We start from the raw sequence: 20288 nt of genomic DNA on the forward strand, positions 1-20288 counted from the left end.
AAAAAAAAAAGACTCAAGAGACTCATATCATAGAAAAGGACATCCACAGACTGAAGGTGAAGGGTTGGGAAGAATCATACCACTCACATGGTTGCAGAAGCAAGCACGGGTTTCCATCCTCATATCAAATAAAGTAGACTTCAAACTAAAGTCAATCAAAAAGGATAAAGAAGGACACTATATACTCCTCAAGGGAACCATATACCAACAAAACTTAACAATTATAAATATATATGCCCCAAACAATGGAGAGTCTATGTTCATCAAACACTTCTCAAGTTCAAGAGTCAAATAGACAACAACACAATAATTTGGGGTGACTTTAACACACCTCTTTAATCACTAGATGGATCCTCCAAACAAAAGCTGAAAAAAGAAACTATAGAACTCAATAATTCAATCAATAACTTAGACTTAACTGACATATATTCAATATTTCATTCTTCAATGAGAGAATACACTTACTTCTCAGCAGCACATGGATACTTCCATAAAATAGACCATGTACTATGCCACAAAGCAAATGTTAGCAAATATAAAAAACTAGAGATACTGCCTTGCATTCTATCAGATCATAATGGAATGAAATTAGAAATCAATCATATAATAAGAAATAAAATCCACTCCAATACCTGGAGACTAATAATATGCTACTGAATGAATAATGGGTTGCAGAAGACATCAAGGAAGATCTTAAAATATATTTAGACGTGAATGAGAACACAGATAGAATATATTGAAATCTCTGGGACACTATGAAAGCAGTTCTAAGAGGAAAGTTCATTGCATGGAGTTCATTCCTTAAAAGAAGAAAAGTTAACAAATAAATGACTTAACACTACATCTCAAAGCCCTAGCAAAAGAAGACTAAATCAACACCAAAAGGAGCAGAAGACAGGAAATAATTAAAATCAGAGCTGAAATCAATGAAATTGAAACAAAAGAAACAATTGAAAAATTGACAGAACAAAAAGTTGGCTCTTTGAGGAAATAAATAAAATTGACAGACCCTTAGCCATGCTAATGATGAGAAAGAAAGAGAAAACTCAAATCACTAACATATCAGATGAGAAAAGAAATATCAAAACAGACACTACAGAAATACAAAAGATAACTGGACATAATTTTGAAAACTTGTACTCCAAAATAAAATAGAAAATAATGAAAGCACTGACAAATTTCTGGAGTCATATAATTTACTCAAATTAAATCAGGATGAAATACACATCAATGTTTATAGCAGCACAATTCACAATAGCTAAAATGTGGAAGCAACCTAGATGCCCTTCAGTAGATGAATGGATAAAAAAATGTGGCATATATACACAATGGAATATTACTCAGCAATAAAAGAGAAATAAAATTTTGGCATTTGCAGGTAAATGGATGGAGTTAGAGAAGATAATGCTAAGTGAAGTTAGCCAATCCCCAAAACCCAAATGCTAACTATTTTCTCTGATATAAGGAGGCTGATTCATAGTGGGGTGTGGAGGGGGAGCTTGGGAGGAATAGATGAACTCTACATAGGGCAGAGGTGTGGGAAGGGAAGGGAGGGGGCATGGGGTTAGAAGTGATGGTGAAATGTAATGGACATTATTATCCAAAGTACATATATGAAGACACAAATTGGTGTAAATATACTTTGTATATAACAAGAGATATGAAAAATTCTGCTGGCATATATAAATTTTAAAAATTAATTAAATAAAAAAGAAATGAAAATTGATATTCTAATCTAAACTTAGAAATTTATGGCATAATTGTTTTTACTTCTTTGTCTGCTTTTGACTCCTTTTGTTCTGTAGAATTAAGTCCAAATTCTTTAGAAGGCTGTATATAAAGCATCCTGAAAGGTATAAAGCTAAAATCAAATTTTTGACCCCTTTACTAGATTCTTTTTGACACAAAGTACATCTATATTGAGCTATTTTTAAAAATTAGATGTCTCAGTAGGTAATTATTTTCTGCTCTCTTTGAATCCCTAGAACATACAATATTGTAGACAATAATTAATTCTTTGGTGTATGCATAAATTAAAGAGAATGAAGTCAAAGTGTAAGCTGCTCTCTAACAGAGTTGGAAATATTCCTACCCATTCTTTAGGATCCATATTAAATGTACTTCCTGTGTGAAACTCATCTTTCATAGCCTTACAGAAAATCTTTGGGTTAACACAAATGTAGTAGCTAGAGTGACAGTATGGTAAATTGGGAGGAATGACTACATGGGCTCAGGAATGTTTAAATTGCAGAGGAAATTTGAGATAAAATTTTAGTGTGATCTTTGGAATCTTTCAGATGTTGCTAACCTCAGTTTAGAGACTGAAAGCAGTGATCTTGAGCAAGTTTTTAAATCTTCCCTCACATATAAAATAGACATTATGGTCCATGATCCAAAGGATTGTTCCAAGGGCAAATGGGACATATGAAATATCTATATTCTAATGTGCATCATTTAGGAAGAAGTATTATCACATTTTATATATTTTTATGTTCACAGTGTTTACTAGAACTCAGGACTCAGAATAATTTTTTCAAGAATTTTGTTGGATTGTCTTCATACATATGTAGAAAGCACATCAATGTCTTCAGGCTGACTACAAAGTAGCAAAATTTGCAAGAAGATACTATGGAAAACAGGACATAACCAAGAAGAGCAAAACCATTGTAACTTGCACTACCTGTAATAGTAAGGGTAGTCTGTGTTTCTGTTTTAAGAAGGCTCTGAGGTCACTTCAGATTTCTTTGTAGAACAGCGTCATGTTAAAAATCTAGTATCTGCCAGGGCACTACAGGAAGTAGTGACACGTATGCCACCTTTGGTGAGAGTTTTCATGGAGGTAATTTTAATTGGCTTCCCTCTTTGGAGAATATTGACTTAATTGGCTCAAAGTCTGATCATGACATTACAGAATTTAAGCTTCCTTGAAATGTGAATACTGTAGCAAATAAGTATATTGAAGAATGATAAATAAAAATGTAAAAAGCATATGAACTAAAAAAAGTAGATTAAAATAGATGGAGAATATGAAATAGAAACAATTGTTTGTGACTTTTAGCATCTAATGTCATCTAATATGCAAAGGCAATATTTCACATTTAATTATTCTTGGGTCTAAAGAGACTTGAAATAATTTAGTCCGATTTCCATAAAAAGTGACTATTGCACTCAAGTAGTAAGACTGAAGATTGCAGACAATTATACCAGAGGTTTAACAAATCTCAAAAGGAACGCATAATTAATTCACCCCTACATCAGTCACGAAAGTCACAGGAGTTCTCTGATGCCTGTAGGGTTATTTTTTTCAATCATTTAATATGCTTGATACAGCAAAATGTAACCATGTCCCCAAAGGACAGCTATTTATCATGAAACATACACATAGGTTAAATTTTTCTCATAAACTTTCCTTCTGGATAAAATGGAAAAAAAGAGTATTACTGTTCTATATATGACAATATTTGATGAATAATTTTCATTCATTTGTAATTTCAATGCTGGGATATATTCAGAATAGTCAGATACAATTTACAAAATGTATTCAACTCTTATGTGCTCTGCTGCAGTGAGACAAATTCTAGTCTCAGACTAACAGAATTTGCATGATGCTTCAAAAGTCATATATCTGAAAAATAAGAGCACATTTGGGGGTTAAATTAATTGATTCATAAGATTCCCTACTGATTCTAAAATTGTGTTATTTTAAGTACTTAACTGTGTTTTATATAAGCTTTAAAGAGTATTAAATTGAAGTTAAATAAATTATTCACTTCTAAGCACTGGCAAATATATATTTTTCTGAATAGCTTTCTTTTATTTATTTATTTTTTTTCTTCTGGAATTAATATAAAACTCAGTGAATAATTCATTAATTCTGGGCAGCTCAGCTCAGAAAATTCCATCAAAATGAAAATGGTTAGATATACTCTCTCTTGATTCTACCTGAAAATTTTAGCTAGTTCCACAGTCAGAATCAATCACTCCAGCAAAGAGTGACTTCCATCTTCACCTCCTGATTTAGAGATATGAGGAGCACAGTGTGGTAAAGTGATGATCTTAACATTTGGCTCAGTGGAATCCTTGCTGTATATTAAGGTAAGAACATTTCCCTTGAATTACCCCTGTTCTTTCAAGTCCATCATGGTGGCTATAATCATTCAAGTCTCCCTAGAAATGTGGTATTGCTTGTAGTTTAATAAGTTTCAGAGCAACATGTGTATAGTCCCTTAGCTCCATGCTCTAAACAAGTTACTTGTACCTCCATAAACTGCTTACACTATGGACTATCAGTGGTCTTTACTACAAAAAAATAGTCATTAGCACCTTTTAATTTAATCAGATTAGGAAGATGATACCAGAAAACCCAGAATCAATGTGGAAATAGAGATTTATTGTGAGAATCAGAGCATGTGATTTTGAAGGCTAAGTCCCACAATTTGCAATCTGCGTGCTAGAGACCCAGGAAGGCAGTGGTGTACTTCCAGTATGAACCCAAAGGCCTGATCACAAGATGAGCTGATGATTTAAGTCCCAGGCTAAGTTCATAGGCCTGAGAGTCCTTGGTGTTGAAGGGTAGAAGAAGATGGACATTCCAGCTATAGCAGAGAACAACTTTTTCATTACTCTGCCTTTTTATTGTTATCAGATTCTCAGTGAATTTCGTTAGGCCCACCTGTATGAATGAGCTTGATGTTCTCTATTCAATCTACTGATCCACTAGAAATCAGTTAATAGAGATACTCAGAAATGATGTTTTATCAGGTATCTGGTCATTCTGTAGTCCACTCAAAAGAACACATGGAGTTGACCATCCTAGCTGCCAAAAGTACACTCATGGAAAATATAAGGTTATATATTTTATAACTTTAATAATTATGAAGCAATTAATTCAAATGTCATAAAATTATATCTGAATCTAGCACATGATATGCAAAAACACTCTAATTTAACTGAGTTTGTTGTCTCCAATGAGTCAGTTCAAAATATCTTTTCATCATCTAGCAAAAACATCATATATATTGAGTATATGAAAATAGAAATGTATGTTCTTGATGAGTCCCCACACTGGCTTTAAAAATATATTCCTTCAATATTTAATTTAGCAATATTAAATTACTTTTTCGTGAAACATGCCTATTAAATGAAAACCAGTAGTCAAAACATTTACCCTATAAAACCAGTAGTCAAAACATTTACCCTATAAATTTTTTCACTATAGTAGTCCATAAAGAAAAATACTGTTACAAATAATAATGTACTCATTTGCATCCTACACACACAAAACTTTTTAAAATTATCATTTAGATAGTTTTATAATAATTTATACCTAATATCATCTGAAAAGAGTTTTTATTGTATTTCAGGAGCATTTGATCATACTTTTAATCAGAGAAGAGGGGTTTTTCATTAATATCATCGCCACGGGGAATGAAGAAAAAACAAACAGACAAACATAGAGAAAAAGCTGGGGCCTGGTAGTTCTCCATCCTCTGACAAAAGATGAATGACCTAGATCCAGCTCAGCAAGTTTATTATATACGTTTTATGATCAAAAGTACTTTTGTGTGTGTGTGAGAAAGTTTCTTCAAAGCAAGCAGGACCAAGGTAGTACTTATGGGCAGTCCAATTATAATTAACAACTTTGTGCTCATAATTCGTTATCCCAGCAGCTGGTGTCTGAACTTATAATCAAAACTAATAGTCCTATGGCAAACACAGAACCTCCTCTGCACAGGGCTTCATCATAGCAACTGGGCAGTCTCAACTGTGCCTTTGCACCAGGATTTCCCAGCTAAGATGTCCTCCTATCCCCAGAGAGTTCAAAGATCATCATTCAAATCACTGCTCCTGACATTTCATCATAAATATAACTTGATTATTGTAATTCAAAATTCACTGATTATTCTAGATATGTGCTGGCATATAAGATGCTGATTTTATTTATGTTGTCCTTTATGTATTTATTCTTTCTAGATAAAATTACTTAAGTTAAAGTCCCAAACTAATTGCATCACTTTAATTCTGTATCTGTATGGTCTCCATGTGCCCTAAGCTTACTGTTTACCTATTTCCATAGCTAAAAATGTTATGAAATTGACTCTTTCATTGACCACAAAATCTCTTTTACTCCCAATTTCAGGTAACTCTACTTCAGCAACCTCTCAACAAACTCAGTTAAATTAGAGTGTTTTTGCACTATCTCAACTCCCATCCTCATTGCTGTATCTTCTGATCCTAGACCTTTCAACTGGTCAGTCAGACAGCTACCTCTTCTACCTGTAGCACATTTTTCACAATGTGAACAAACTCACCTTTCTAAGAAATATATCTGATTGTGTCATTGTGAGTATTAAGTCTTTATATTCTTTACCTTAGATGGAGAGAAAACCCAAACAAATACCACGGTCTATAATCTTTCCACAATGTGCTTGCAACCTCACTCTGAATTCAGTATCACTATCCACTCTCTTCTCAACTCAGATTATAACAAATTTGAATGTCTTATGATAGTCTTGTTGTTGCATGCAGGGTAACCATCTCTCCCCTATGTCTACCTGATGTAATGATGTAGTGTTCTCTTATGCATATCCTAAAATTATGCATAGAGTTTTGGAAAACAGTCATTATTTTTTCATATTTTAATTTTTATTTGTTAATGTTTTATATTTTAATATCTAGTTCTACACACAATTTTATGCATGTATGATCCTACCCTTAGTATTATAAATTTATAATGAGTGTAATTGATTTTAAGAGATTGTTATTACCTTTATTTGTGCCTCAGAGAATTAAATATGAACACTATTTTTCATATACATGTTCAGCATATAAAACTTAGGAAAAAATTAGAAGCTTTAAAATATAATATAAAGGACCAATTCACTCTCTACTTTTTATAAGGATAGCACTTTGATAATATGCTCAATTTCTATAGTTACTGATTTGATTTTTTATATTTTATATCAGATATTGCAGATATCAGGTTATTGCAATGCAATTTAATTAAAATTCCAAATTATTATTGTGTAAAAGACAATACTTCATTTGCAATTTAATTTTTATAATTTCCTCTCATTCTTTTGTACTGATTTGTATCCATATTAGTTTTCTATTATCGTGCATCAAAATGTCAAAAAGATTGCAGCATAAAATATACCAATTCACTAACTCATTTTGTGAGGTCTAAAGTCAAGTATAACATACTGATTCTTTGCTAAGAGTCTCACAAAGTTGGTATTGTGATGACTGGACTGACTTCTGTGAAGGACCTGGTGGAAAAATCACTTTCAAGCTTTCAAGCTCATTTTTGCTACTGAAAAAAAAAAAAAAGAAAAAAAAAACCTGTTCCTTATAGCAGAATAAATCTGGCTGAAAGTCAGGATCCCCTTTCAGATCCTAGAGGCTGCCTTCAAACTTTTTACATAATTCTGTCCATTTTTACATTAGCAATGACTCATTGTTATGGTTTACATATGAGGTTTCCCCAAAAACTCATGTGTGAGACAGTGCAAGAAAGTTTAGAAATGAAATACTTGATTTATGAGAGTCTTGACCTGATAAGTACATTCATCTGCTGATAAGGATTAAGTGGGTATAACTGTAGATAGATAGTATGTGACTGGAGGAGGTGGATCATGGGGGAAATGCCCTTGGGGTTTATATTCTGTCCATGGTGAGGGGACCTCTCTCTCTTTCTGTTTCCTGATGGTCGTGTCCTGAGCTGCTTTCCTTCGCCACTCTTCTACCATGATGTTCTGCCTCATCTTGAGCTCAGAGGATGGAGTTGGCCACTTATATTAAGACCTCTGAATCCATGAGCACTGAAATAAACTTTTCCTTCTCTAAAATTGTTCTTGTCCAGTCTTTTGGTTGCAGTAATGAAAAAGCTGACTAAAACACCCATTGATTCTTTCTCATGCTTTGAATCTTAGAAATCCTCTTCTGTGACCAGTCAACAAAACTCTGCTTTTAAAATTATTTTATGTTGACAAGTTATAGTTGCATATATTTATTGGGTACAAAGTAGTGTTATAATCATTCAAATACAATGTGGGATGGTTCTGTCAAGCTAATTAACATATCCATAGCCTTGAATATTTAATAGATCTAAAGAGCATTTATTTACTCTCTTTGTAATATTGAAATGTGCAGCACTTAATTTTTAGCTGCCTTCAGCATGCTTTGCAACTGATATAAAACAAAAAAATATCAGATACAATCAATCCTCCTAAGATTTTGTACCTTTTGGTTATTGTCTGCCCCTTGTTCATTCTTCAGGCTCTAAAAACCACAGTTGACTCTTCAATTGTTTATATTTCACTTAATATATATTATTTTTTCTCTGTGTTTGGCTTATTTCGGTTGGCACAATGTTCTCCAGTTCTATCCATGCCTTTGCAAAAGACAGAACACATCTTTGTTTTTTAAGATTCAATAGTAGTGAATGGTATGTGATGGTGTGTGTGTGTGTGTGTGTGTGTGTGTGTGTGTGTTTATGTATATATTTAAGTACACTCAATATTCTTTATCCATTCATCCCTTGATAGACCCTTAGGTTGATTTCATGAGGCTACAGATATTTGATAAATATTTGCTTGCTGAATTATTAAAACAATTAATTTTAAAAGTCATCTCATTTTATTTCTGAAATCCAGTGTCTGCATTTTATCACAACCTGTGTTGAAGACATTAAACGTCTCACCTTTCACAGAATACACAGCCATTTCACACATTTTTTGTCTTGACACATGCTCTTAGCTATTTTTGTAAAGGCTTTTCTCACTTTCTCTGCTTCCTCACTTCAAGATACATCTCACATGTTTCCTTCAGTGTGAACTCTTCTATGATATCCACAAATATTTTAGTCTCCTTCCCTTTCTATCATGTTGATGACCTTATGAAATTATAAATGGCATAATCATGTTAGGAAGAAAGTTCTATAATGTGACAGTGTTTGAAACTTCAAAAGGCTATACTAAGTTTTTTGAAAGAAAAGGGCTGGAAATAACTGCTTTTTCTATAGCAAATTGGAAAAAAAATGACAGGGTACCAAATAAACAATCTTGGCTCATAAAGAAGAAAGTTAACTTTTGGATTCACTGGATGATAAAAAAATATGCGAAATCAACTTATGGGAAGAAATTGCTGTCCAGCATATGCATAGAAAAATACTACCGCAGATCAATGGGACCAGCAACACATACCCAGAAGGAGTGAGGACTGGTAGTGGGAGAGGACCAGAGTGAATTTTTGGACTCTGTAGCAGTTTGTAAGTCATAACCTCCATTCAAGGGCCTTTTAGCAGTGATAATGGAACCAATGTTAAAGCCAGAATAGTGAAGTTGGGATAAGCTGGGAATGGGTTACATCTGAAATGATCAAGGACCATAAATGCTATAAAACTAGTCACCATTTAAACACTATATTAAATTTCAACAAGGATAATTCATTTATTAGAATCTTGCCAAATTTGCCAGTACCAATTATTATTCGTAAGTCCAGATTTTATGCAAATAGAAACATAGTCTTTTGAAATCCCACCAGGTTATGAATTTTTCTTTCCATGTTTGAATATTGAAATTATAGAAGAGTATTTTTAAATGAATAAAAGCTGACAAAATAAACATATGGGATATAAATATGTAGGGAAATTCTGACATACTACAGATAGTCTACTAGAACTTAAAAAACAGCCTCCCAAAAGATATCCACAGGAACACCTGGAACTTGCGAATGTCAGCTAATATGAATAAAATATAAAAGGCACTTCACAGATGTAATTAAGTTAGGATGTTGAGATGAGGATATTATCCTGGAATCTGAATGGGCTCTACAGAGCACAGAAGACTGTGAATATGCTCTTCTGAGTGATGTGGACAGAGGCAAGGTGTGGTAGACATGCCAGAATTTGAAGAATTCTGTAGAGAAGGTAAAATTTTCCCCAGGGTTTCTGGAAAGAAAGTAGATCTGTTGCTACTCTGATTTCATCCCAGTAATACTAATTTTGGACATCTGACCCTCAGAACAATAAATGAATAAATTTCTATTGTTTTAAGACATAAACTCTATGAGCCTTCACTTCATCAGCCACGGGAAACCAATACATGTGTAATGTTGAAAACAATAAACTAGTTAAATCTGGAGAGAAATAGGTTTTAAATTTTTCGTAATTGATATAGATGTAAGAGATTGATAGTGATCCTGGAGAAATGCTGGTTTTAAAAAATTTGGTTTAAACAAACCTAAGATTTACCAATTATAACTAGTTTTTCATTTCAGTCAATTCCCAATCAGAATAATTGAGTCAAAGAATATGAAGAGATGGGCAAGCCAGGGCAGAGAAGTTTAAATGGTAAAAAATGGATCATTCAAAATTATAATTAAAACAAAATCCATATGCAAAAAAAAAATGAAACAGCAATGTTATTTGCTTTGCATATTTAGGAATATATTCCCATTCTGAAGGTATTAACCAAATAAATCACTATCACTAAAACTTTTCATTACTCAAAAAATTACTTGAAGAAATTTAGCAAAAAGATTAGAAATCCTACATGGCAAAGAATTTATTTTAAAAAGAACGCAGGTCACTCACTTGCTTAACAGCATTTTTCATAAAACAATCTCCCCTCCCATGATGGATAAATGTCTATGTAGTCCACATATTGGTTACCCATCCAATCACATCTCCATCAATCACTCCCCACCCCTCATTCTCACAGCATCCTGAGTTCTGAGCTGTCAGTCTCCACTTTGTTCCTGTGCACACCAGTATTTCTGGTCTTAATGCTTTTACTTATTCTATTTCCTCTGCCTAAGAAGCACCCTTCCTGATCTACGTATGATGTTGCTCAAGAGCTAGGATTAGAGAAGCCTTTTCTTGCCTTTCAATTTATTCCAACAGAATCTGGTTTATATTCTCTTTTTTTTCTTCAAATCACTATCAAATTTTTTTTTCTATATTTACTTACAAATTCATTTGTATTCTTTAATTTTGAAAAAGAATTTTGGCTTATCCAAAACTCTGCACACTTAGAATTGTGACTATTATGATTTAGATATGAGGCGTCTCCCAAATCTCATTTACAAGACATTATTAGAGGTGTAACCTAATCAGTAGATTAATCCACTAATATGGATTAACTGGGTGGTAAATGTAAGCAGATAGGATGTGACTGGAGAAACAGGTCATTGGGATTGTGTTGATACTTTGTCCCTGCTAAGAGGAGATCTCTCTCTGCTTCCTGGTTGCCATATCCTGAACTTTCTCCAGTGATGAGGCCAGAAGCTCAGGCCCAAAGCTATTAGTAGTTAAACATGAATAAAATTCTGAAACCATGAACCAAATAAACTTGTCTTCTCTAAGTTCTTGTCAGATATTTTGGTCACAGCAACAAAAAAGCTGAACAATCAGTACTTGACAAGTGCCAAGCACTCAAAAGTTAGCTGAATGAATATCAACAGAAATAATTGCAAGAAAAGGATTCCCCCCTGACCAAACTATCCCCCAACACTGCCTTTGGGTTCACTTGATCTCGCATTGGAGGTAGTCCTTCCATCTCACCACAACATTTTTATATTTTTCTTCCATGTATGGTAAGATACCATCATTGTTCATTTCCTGAACCCTAAGTTTCTAACCTAGGTCAAATTATTGTTATTGGAAAATTTAACGACATAAATTCTTAATATCAATTTCTTCAAAATCATTTCTTTTTTACCAAGGATGACACTTTTGGCTCTCCAAGTTAAGATATTGGAAAAAAAAACAATTAAGTTTCAAATTGAAAGATTTTAGGGAAAACCGTTTGAATCTTGACTCTTAGATCCATGGCACAAGTTGAAGACTTTGATTCCCAAGGCATCCCCTGAGGAAAAAACTTTCCAACTTCCAGCACCATATTTTAACCCAGATTTTTCTCATTATTTATTAACTGACAAGTACATGTTAGGCCTCATTCAAAAACTGGAGGATATAGAAGTAATCAAAGCAAAGACTCTGCCCTTAGAGAGATCAGTATAGAGCATGAAGATAGTCAATAACCGAGTAAGACTATATTATATAAAATGGATTGAGAGTGATGAAGGGAAAACATTAGGTGTTATGTTTTATTATTAAATATAAGACTTTTAGAGACATATTTTTATAGTAGGCAGAGTCCTTGAGGTTGAAGACCTACGTAAAGAAAGCATAGTAGGCAAAGAAAATAGTAAAATCCCTGAGTGAAACAAGATGATATCCAGTATGTCCAAGAAATAAGTAGCTTACTAGAACAAAGTAAGCTAAGTAGAGAGTGGGAGCAGATGAGCCAGAAAGGTAAAATGCAGAGCTCTGGGTCATGGACAGCCTCCTAGATCATTGTAAGGACATAAGATTTAATCAATTAACTATCAATCTGAGTGAAATGTTAATCTGAGGGAGATTTGAGTAGAGGAGTAACAGGATCTGACATATTTAAAATGAGTCATCCTAGGTGTGAAATGTTGAGAATATAAATTTATTCAGCTTTTTCACCAGTGCAACTAAAAGACACAATCAGAACAATTATAGAGGAGGAAAAGATTATTTGGGGGCTCATAGTTTCAGAGATCTCAATCCATAGACAGCAGGCTCCATTCCTCCGGGCTCAAGGTGAGGCAGAACATCATGGCAGAAGAGTGTGAAGGAGGGAAGCAGCTCACATGATGATCAAGAAGCAGAGAACAGGGGTCTCCATTTACTAGATACAAATATATACCCCATAGCCACACGCCAATTCCCACCTCCTCCAGCCACACCCTACCACTTCAGTTAATCCCCTGATAGTTAATCTCTATCAGGGGATTAATTCATTGACTGGGTTAAGACCCTCACAACCCAATTATTTCTCCTCTGAACCTTCTTTCATTTTCTCACACGTGAGCCTTTGGAGGACACCACACAAGCAAGCCATAATAATATATTTCTCCCTTTTTTCAGTTTTAAACATTATAAAATTAGGGATTATTTTATTTTTACCCCCCCCAAATAATTTTGAAACAATATTTAATTGACAAAAGAGAAATTCTTCTCTTGATAATGTTATATATACTATGGTACCTAATTCTTAAGTTGAATGGCTCCACATTTCCAATATTCAAAAGTCATAATTTGCAAAAGGAAGCAATTTCATAAGTCTTAACCTGTTAAGTATTCTAAGAAAGATGATATTTTAAATATTCTGCTGTTCTTTTATATCTTTTTTCACAATATTCTATCAATTATTATTCTTTGCCAGTTGTTTTCCAGACTTTACATATGTCCCTATATAATTCTGCAATGTTATATAATTCACTCTGTAAGTAATTTTTCTAACTTAGGTACTTATTCATACTTTACTTCCTCTTTGGGCCTATGATGTTAAGTTTCTAAATTTGGTGAGAATTATAGACATTTAAGAGTGGAGTTCAATTTATAATAGAGTTTGGGACACATGAATATGACATTTTTCCATTCATATAAGGTAAAATGACCATTTCTAGGGCTTGCCCAGTTTTTCCAGAAATGTCTTAGATTTCCATCTTCATCAGTGCTTGTAAAATGTGATAAATATGCCTTCCTGGCACATTTAAATCATTGGCCAGAATGGTATATTTTGGTACTAGAAGTTGAACCCTAGTGCTCTTTATAACTGAGATGCATCCCCAGTCCTTTTAATTTTAATTTTTATATTTTTATTTTGAGGCAAGTTCTCATTAATCTGCTGAGGGTCTCACAATTTGCTAAAGCTATCCTCTTAACTTGTGATCCTTCTCTCTCAGCCTCCTGAATTGATGGGGTTACAGGCATGTGCCATTTTACCTGGCCAATAATGCTTTAATTTTTAACAATGGGGCTTAATTTCTAAAAACATTAGATTATTTAATTATGATCATGCAACCTGACTCTTTCAGAAGAAAATACAGTGAGGGTTTTTTTCACAAAATTTCAAAATTGTTTTCCTATGTTTTTAAACTGATTTTTATTTTACCAAGATTAAAATCCATTGAGATAAACAGTGATACACTGGTACAGAATAAGTAGTATGGAGTCCAGCATGGGTGTGCAATGCCTGTAATTACAGAGGCTTGGGAGGTTGTGGCAGCAAAATCAAAAGTTACAGACCAGCCTCAGCAATTTAGCAAGGCTTTAAGCAACTCAGCGAAACCCTGAGTGAAACCTCAAAATAAAAATATAAAAAGGGATGTGGGTGTGTTTTAGTGGTAAAATTCTCCTCTGCTCAATCCCTAGTACAAACGAATAGATAGACAAATAGATTGTAGACAGATAGATAGATAGACAGACAGACAGGCAGACAGGACAGGATCAGATCATAGAAGAGAATTGCAGCCTCAATTTGAAATGTCCTAAAGAATTGTGTTTCCTCAAGAGGGTTTGAATAAAGGGTAGTTCATGTATTAAATGATCAACTGTATTTCAAAGAATAAATTCCAAGGAGATTTTTTCTCTCACTGATTTCAGATTACATAGCATGAAGCAAGATTGCTAGAAATAAGAGATTTGATTATAGTAACTAGACAGAGATTCAGTAATATTAACTATGGGTTACTAAAGCATTATCCTGAAATAAAATATTCTGTGTCACATGTGTTAACAAACACTATTAATGTCCAATAGCAGCAGGAATTTTTTATTGCTTCTAATCTAAGCTTTATTTTATTGTTTTTATTAAATAAAATTAATTAAGTTTCCTGACAAGTAGTTTCATGAGGCATGCACCCAAACTAATTAAGCTTGTTTTCTCAGGGATTTATGACTTATGGCTGATTGACTTTGTAACTGAATTACATACTAATCTTCTAGAGTTATAATTCCTGATATTTCTTACTTAAATAGTGTTTCTTTTTGCCAGATAATGTCGAAAGAAATGTTTTCATGGAAACTCTTGTTACTGTCAGAACATAGATTTAGAATACCCTCATTATTGCACCATGCTCAACCTTAGAGCAATAGAAACCTTCATGTGCAGGAGTTTTATTAGAGCAATAACTGAATACACTAGGGCCACAGCCATCAGCCATTCAAAGGCAGACTATATAGGTAAGTCCTATCAGTAAATGCATTGAACTGAATGTATAAATTGCAAAACAACCCTTTCAGGATCTGATATTATGGTACAAAGGTAGTTTGATAATTGAGAGTAGAAAAATACCCATGGTATCCAGCTATTAAAAAGACAAATGTTTTAAATAATATCATCTTGAATCTCCATATGCAGAAGCTGTAGAGAGCTGTTAATCTCCATCAAGGATTCTATCATAAAAGTGCCCTGATTTTTGTGGTTGTACATGATATAAAGTTATACTGATTGTGCATTTAAATATGAATGTAAGAAAGTTATGTCTGATTCATTCTACTGTCTTTCCTATTTTCATCCCTCCTCCCTTCCCTTCATTCCCCTTTGTCTACTCCAGTGAACTTCTACCCACCTGCCCTTATTGTGTGTTAGCATCCATATATCAGAGAGAATATTTGGCCTTTGATTTTGGGGGGAATTGGCTTATTTCATTTAGCATGATGATCTCGAGTCCCACCCATGTTTGTATAATATGTTAAAATACATTGTACTTTCATATAACTAAAAAGAACAAATAAAAAAATTAAAAGAATAATGTGTTTATTTTTTTAAATGCCCTGATTTTAAAAACATACTATCATATTTTTCTTTTCTGTTTACATTATAAAAATGAACTAGATTTAAGATGACCTGAAAGATTACATTTTAAGATAGAGTCTGTATATTGTTTACCTCTAGTTATTCTTGGTATATTAAAATCTGCTTTTGTGATCGCCTGTGGAAGTCAACATTTTTTCACTGGGATTACCAATTACAACCTTTACAGAGAACAGGTACTTCAGAGTTATATGGTTGTCATAGGTACACTACTTATTTGGTTTAGCTCATTAATTAAATTCTTAATTCAAGCCCGCTCTCTGGGGTCTAGCTTGCTCGTATTTTTTCAGCACTGAAGAGACCAGATACTCTTGTTGACACATTTCATCATCACTCCTTCTTCTGGTATCATCTAAAATACCACCCTCATCCCCACCTCAGAGTAACAAAATAAGGCTTGTTCTATCTAGTTGCTCAAAAAAGGTCCAACAAAAGTTCCCCGCTCTCAGTTACAAAAACACTGACTGTTAATCTTCTGAATTCGGCTTAAAAATCTATGGCTAAATTAATGGGTTTTATTTCTAGACTTTGTGAAACAGAGAAAAAATACTTTATGCGTCACTCTAGTGTTTTAAAGTTTTTCCAGGTACACGGGGGACAAACAACACCGACTGCAAAAAAAAGTTGAAAAATGCAAAATTCATTTTCTTATTTCTTATTGTAAGTTAAAAATGTGATAGACATTTGTGTATCATTAAGAAACAGCATGGGAGAATGAGTTTAGTGCCAGTACAGCGTGAACAGATTGAAGTCTCCTGCAATTTTAGCTTGTAGATCAATGAGGAAGACTGTCCACCAGGAAGGCTAACAGAACCACTATCCATGATCAAGTCCTGAGCACATATGCCTGAAGCTCAGGTGACATGAGCACACACACAGGAATGCACATAACACATAACACATGCACATGATACCAAAAGCCAGTAAGAGAATCAGCTATATTCATTCATTCACTCACTCATTTATACGGGCAAGAAAATTGTAATGAGTGCCTAACAATGTGTAAGTTGCTATTCTAGATGAGCCTACGTCCGTGAGAGAAATAAACAGAATTTCTCCATTGCACCTAGAGTACTATGGTTTGTGTATATATCTTGCAAAATATAAGGGAAAAGGGATTTTACAACAGTAGTTCACTTAGTCATGAATAATTTTGGACTTAATACTAATGTTACTTCACACATGAGACACTGAGTCTTTCAGAAATTATGCAACTTACCTAATGTCATACAGTTAATAAGCAGTAAGCTAGATATGAACTCAGAAAATCTATTGTCAGTGTTTGTATGTATGACTTTTATGTGATACAGTGAGAAGAGAAGTGTTGGCAGAAGATGTGGAACTCGTTCTCCATTCCTTGGGGACATGAGAGGCTGACTGTCACAGACATCACTGAAAGCTGATCATGTGAACATCAATAGGACAGTAATTCCTAGCATGAAGATAACCAGGAAATTTCCTTACTGAGGCAGGTATTTAGTAGAATACATTTTGCATGTTTGGGTTGCTTGTTATAAATAAGTTTGGAATGACTACCTCGTGGGATAAAGTTGGTTAAAGAAAAAAAGTTAAGTCATGCAGGCTCTCAACCTGAATGCATGATAAAGTATAAACCCCAGGAAATCCAAATCACAAAAATCAGGAGTATCTTTCATTTCTCTTAGTTTTACTCCAAACTTCCTTAGATCTCCTCCATTCTTCTGAAACCAAACATTTTTCAGGGCAGAAAGAATGATTGCTTTTGAACTGAACTGATGACTTGGATTCCTTCAAGTGACCAATGCTTTGCTGCTACATCTGTGCTACTGTCCTTTTCTAGCCATTAATAATTTTTTGTCTTGGATGAAATCTTGATTTGTGTTGAGTGTGTTTGATCATTCAGTGCCTTGGATTTCTACATACAGCTTATAGGCATTTGTCAGAAAGGGAGACAGGACTTTAATTATTTCCAGTAGCTTGTATGGTTACTTTGCTACTTATAAGTCAAAACACCAAGCTACCAACAGCTAGGATCTTGGGGATAGAATTCTATCAAAGCAAATGGTTATGCTCAAAAATAGTTAAAATGATAAATATTCAGAATAAATATAAATATTTGTATTATGTATATTCTATTACCGTCTCTTTCAAAAGCAATTGGTTAGTGGCACCACCGATACATATTTTGAAGCTGAAAATCATGTTCATCCTGCATAAGTATATATCAAAAAGATTTTAATTTACATAATGGTATGATATTTTGCAACTTCTTTATTCACTCATATTTTAAAGAATTTCTTGATACATGATTTATTTGTATCAAACATATATGATTATGTATAGTATAGATATATAATATTCTAGTATATGAATAAATGAATTGTTTAATACACACTGCAGATAGATAATGATAAACTATTTAAATTCTATTATAAGTTCACGATTATGAACATCCTCCTACCTGTATCTTTGTGCAGATATGTAAATTGTTCTCTAAGATGTATACTAGAATAGTGGATTTAATGGATATTGAAGGTTCTCTGTTCTCAATTTCACTGTGTATTATCAAACTAGTCTCATAAATTGTTATGAAAATTCACTTTAATAAGTAATGTGTATAAGTTTTCTCACAGCATCACATCTCACTAGGCATCATAAGAGTTTTTAAATGTTTGGCAATTTAACAGGAGAAAAATATTTTGCTACCTTCTGTTAATTTCCATATTCTTACCTATTAAAAAAGTGACTGCCTCTATTAATTTTTTTCAAATAGACACAATGCCTTTATTTTGTTCAGTTATTTTTATGTGATGATGAAGATCAAACCCAGTGCCTCACATATACTAGGCAGGCGCTCTACCACTGAGCCATAGCCCCAGCCCTATCACTACTATTGTTACTGGCCATTAAAGATTTCTTATCTGTGTTATTAGCTGTTTATATATTTGCTAGCTTTTCTATGGAATTTGATATCTACTTCTGTTTGACTTGCATATACATTACTGAATTCTAAATACCAACCTGTTTTATTATTATTGAATTTTATGTAAATATCTTTTTTCAATCCATAACTTATTTTTAACTTTTTTTTTCTTGTTGCCTTAGTTTTATAGACCTTTTAAATTCAGTGTAGTAAAATTAATAAGTTGTACCATGATTATCTCCATTTTTTAATGTCATGTTAAGGAAAACTTTCATTATTTCAATGCAATAAAGATCTGATCCTATAAAGCAACAGCAGTAATATATTTTTATTACTGTTTTAATTTTTAACAATCTGAAAATTATAAGTAATATTTTGTTATTTGCCTTTGCGCAACTACTGAAAAAGTTAGACATGTGTTAATAAAATTGTTAGCCTTTTGAATTTGCTACAAAAATCTTATTCATAATTTTTCCTTTACTATAGCTTGTATTTTTTTAGTTTATTGTAGTTAATTATATATTATATACATTAACTCCTTATCTATTGCCAATATTGTTAGTATTTTATTCATAGTTTCATTTACTACAAGTGTTGTGTATTATATACTCTGGCATGTCAGATTTTTGCAGTGGGGTAACCAGGGACTGAACATAGGGGCACTCAACCACTGAACTGCATCCCCAGCCCTATTTTGTATTTTATTTAGAGACAGGGTCTCACTGAGTTGCTTAGTGCCTCACCATTGCTAAGGCTGGCTTTGAACTCGTGATCAGCCTCTGGAGCTGCTGGAAATATGTTAACGTCGTCAATGTCCATCTTCTTTCTCATGGCATCTAAATTTCTAGTCTTAATTTCAATGGTGATATAGTTATCTCATCCATTATCTATCTATCTAACAAAATATTATCTGTTTTTTTCTAGGCTGAAATATTAATTTTTTTGTTTTTATTAATGCATTGAATTATTCACAATGTTGGGGTTTCATTGTGACACATTCATATATGCATATAACATTCTTTGCTCCATTTCATTCCCCAGGACTTCCCCTTGCCCCACTTCCTGTCTTTAATGCTTTTTATTTTCTACTCTACTGGTCTCCCTTCTACTTATTTATTATTTTAACTTGTGCACTATGATTATAATAAAAGTGGGGTTTATTGTAGGACTCCCTTTATTTTGCATGTTATTACCTGTATATCTTAGTGTTTTAATTTTTTATAATTTAATATTTAATTACTTGATTTATCTCCGTGCATCATTTTACAGTGAATGAGTTAACTTTTACTTTTTCCAGATGGACATCCAGTTAAGACAGCAAAATTTATTAATGCATCCATCCTTTTTCTCCTGAACTAAACTATTACCTTTGTCAAATGTTATCTTCTGTTATAACATGTAAGGGTAAAGAGTTAACAGAAATCTTTTGCTAAACCTGTGGTTCACAAACAAAGCATTCACTTCAGCCCCACTTCCACCTCTCATGAGGATGCTTGAAAATTTCTCTGGATGTTTGTATCTATCAAAACCTGGTGGATAGAGGTATGGATGCTGCTTAAATGTCCTACAATGCTAAAAACAACCCCCACCTCTCACCTCAACAAATAATAATCCAGACATACAAGACAATAGCACAACCACTGGGAAAAACTGTCCTAGATCTAGGGCTGTCTTGATGTCTGTTCCTGGATTTG

This window comes from Spermophilus citellus (genome assembly GCF_964194105.1).
Source record: "Spermophilus citellus genome assembly, chromosome: 10".
Lineage (NCBI taxonomy): Eukaryota > Metazoa > Chordata > Mammalia > Rodentia > Sciuridae > Spermophilus > Spermophilus citellus.